A 3449-nucleotide genomic window follows, 5' to 3' on the forward strand; every position below is an offset into this window, starting at 1 on the left:
GTTGAGACAGGCAGATCACTTGAGTGCGGGAGTTCAAAACCAGCCCAGGAGTTCAATACCATTGCTAGAGCCTGTCCCTACCAAAAATGAAAAAAAAAAAAAAAAAAAAAAAGGCGTGGCGACGTGTGCCTGTAGTCTCAGCTACTCAGGAGGCTGAGGCAGGAGGATCACTTGAGCCCTGGAGTTTGAAGCTACAATGAACTATGATCGCATCACTGCGCTCCAGCCTGAGCAACGCAGTGAGATCCTGTCTCCAAAAAAACAAAAAAGAATTCTGCATTCATTTTCTCAGCTTTTGAGCATCTTTTCCTCTAGTTGGACAATTTTATACTTAATCAGCTGTTAATACGTTCAAAGGGCATTTCAGGTCAGGCACGATGGCTCATGGCTATAATCCCAGCACTTCGGGAGGCCGAGGCGGGTGGATCACCTGAGGTCAGGAGATCGAGACCAGCCTGGTCAACATGGTGAAACCCCGTCTCTACCAGAATTACAAAAATTAGCTGGGTGTGGGGGGGCACGCCTGTAGTCCCAACTACTTGGGAGGCCGAGGCAGGAGAATCGCTTAGAACCCAGAAAGCGGAGGTTGCAGTGAGCTGAGATTCGCGCCACAGCCCTTGGCCTGGGGGACAGAGTGAGACTTCGTCTAAAAAAAACCCCCAAAAAACAAAGGGCATTTAAGTTGTTGTTTCCAATCATTCACAAATCAAGCTAGGCCTAAGAGCAGGCGTTAGCAAAACTACATTCTGCCACCCGTTTTTGTAAATAACAAAACCATCTCATATTATAAATAACATTTTATTTTGACAGAGTCACACTTGTTCATTTACATATATTTACATATTGTCCATTTACATATTTTCTATGGCTGCAATAGCAGAGTCCCAACAGAGACGGTATGGTCCGCAAAGCTGAAAATATTTACTCTCTGGCTCTTTCCAGAAAAATCTGCCAACTCTTGGCCTATGTGCATTTGAATAAATCTGTAGTAGGAATTCCTAGAAGGAGAAACATTCCCCACAAGGTTTTAAAAGTCCATTTGCGGTTGTTACAGGTCTGCCTGTAATAAAATCTCCAAAAGTTATTTCAGAGCTTTTTTTTTTTTTTTTTTTTTTGAGACAGAGTCTCACTGTGTTGCCCAGGCTGGTGTGTGCGGTGGCAAGACCTCGGCTCACTGCAACCTCCGCCTCCCAGGTTCAAGTGATTGTCTTGCCTCAGCCTCCTGCGTAGCTGGGATTCGCCACCACGCCCAGCTAATTTTTGCATTTTTAGTAAAGATGGGGTTTCACCATGTTGGCCGGGCTGGTCTCAAAATCCTGACCTCAAGTGATCTGCCCGCCTTGGCCTCCCAAAGTGCTGGGATTACAGGCATGAGCCACTGCGCCTGGCCAACCTTTTCAATGTGTTTAAGTGAGAGACTTGAGGAATATGGGACGGGAGCAGTCTTGGCCACCCTGGGACCAGCAGCCCAGACAACAGAGGGAATTATAATCCGATCTCCCATGCTAACAAGAGCAGAAGCCCCCCTCGAGGTGTGTCACCTGCACACACTGGTCTGGGGCCACTCGCTGCTTCCTGAACTCTCATTAGGACCCTTCAGTCCTCCTAACCCTTCAAGGTTGATACCTCTGAGACCCACCCTTCTCATCACTGCCTGGGTATATCTTATATACTAAATATTTTTAATATTATCAAGGATCTCGACTGGGTGCAGTGGCTCACACCTGTAATCCCAGCGCTTTGAGAGGCTAAGTCAGGAGGATTGCTTGAGCCCAGGAGTTCGAGACCAATCTGGGAAACATAGCGAGACCCCTGTCTCTACAAAAAATAAAAAAATTAGCTGGGCATGGTGGCACGTGCCATTGGTCCCAGTTACTCAAAAGGCTTAAGCGGGAGGATGGCTTGAGCCCAGGAGGGCAAGGTCGCAGGGAGCTGAGATCACACTACTGTACTTCCAGCCTGGGAGACAAAGCGAGACCCCGTCTTAAAAAACAAGCAAACAAAAAAACCCATCTCCCGGTGCTCCTTAATTTCACTCCCCTCTTTTCCAGCCAGATGCTAAGATAGCTGAAGGGGTAGAAATTGCAGATTTTTATTTATGTAGCAAGAGAGAGGAACTGGGAAAGCAGTGAGTGTTCATGTAGGACAGGAGTCTTTTTTTTTGAGACAGAGTCTCACTTTGTTGCCCAGGCTGGAGTGCAGTGGTGCCGTCTCGGCTCACTGCAACCTCCACCTCTCCAGCTCAAGCGATTATCCTGTCTCAGCCTCCTGAGTAGCTGGGATTACAGGCCCCCGCCACTACATCCCGGCTAATTTTGTATTTTAGTAGAGACGGAGTTTCCCCATGTCGGCCAAGGCTGGTCTTGAACTCCTGACCTCAGGTGATCCACCCGCCTCGGCCTCCCAAAGTGCTGGGATTACAGGCATGAGCCACCTCGGCCGGCCTGACAGGGGTCTTCTGATCACTCCTCAGTGCCTCCCAACCCACCATACAGAGCACAAAGCTTTAACTATAAGGCAGAATGTGAACATGGGGAAATAAATGCAATTTTTTTAAAAAAAACAACCAAACAAAAAAATTCCTAATGGTGGAAATGCTGTTTGCTTTTTTTTTTCATTTGGTAACAATGATGACCATCATGATCCTCTACTGCCACAGTGATGTCAGTCCCTGATGCCGAAACTTAGTGACACTTCTGTGCTCGTCCCCAGTGAGCGCTGAGATGCACGACCTGGAAACTCCTAGAATGGGTGACTGATGCCAAGGGTGTGGACCAACCTCTGCAAGGACAGGCACCTTTCTTTTGTGTGTCCCAGACTTTTTTGTTGGATGGTGCATTCTGATTTGCCTCCTTCCCCAACAATGGCTACTAAAATACCTGAAACCATAAAATGCCCCTTTGTCAAGGATGGATCCAGGTTTTGTGAGGCAAAAACAGACAAATACACCTCTGCTGCAAAGTTTACGTGAACAAACGAGCAGGTGAGCCTATTGCCGCGCTCCTCTCTGACCTTGAAGGGTGGGCGCAAGCTCAGGTCTCATTCATTTGCTATTTGTTGTTCAATGCTCCCAAACACCCAATTGTTGCCCTTGGCAACAAACACATCAATTTAAGAAGGGGGGAGTTCAGGCCGGGCACGGTGGCTCACACCTATAATCCCAGCACTTTGGGAGGCCGAGGGGGTGGGGAGTGGATCACTTGAGGTTAGGGGTTCGAGACCAGCCTGGCCAACATGGTGAAACCCCCATCTCTACTAAAAATACAAAAATTAACCGGGCGTGGTGGCGCTGTGCCTCTAATCCCAGCTACTGAGGACGCTGAGGCAGGAGAACTGCTTGAGCCTGGGAGGCAGAGGTTGCAGACTGTCTGAAAATTTAAAAAGAAAAAAAAAAAAAAAGGAGGGGTCGTTGACATAAGTATTCTGTGTGTGATTGTATTCAACACATT

The sequence above is a fragment of the Mandrillus leucophaeus genome, unplaced genomic scaffold (genome assembly GCF_000951045.1).
Source record: "Mandrillus leucophaeus isolate KB7577 unplaced genomic scaffold, Mleu.le_1.0 Scaffold112, whole genome shotgun sequence".
NCBI lineage: Eukaryota > Metazoa > Chordata > Mammalia > Primates > Cercopithecidae > Mandrillus > Mandrillus leucophaeus.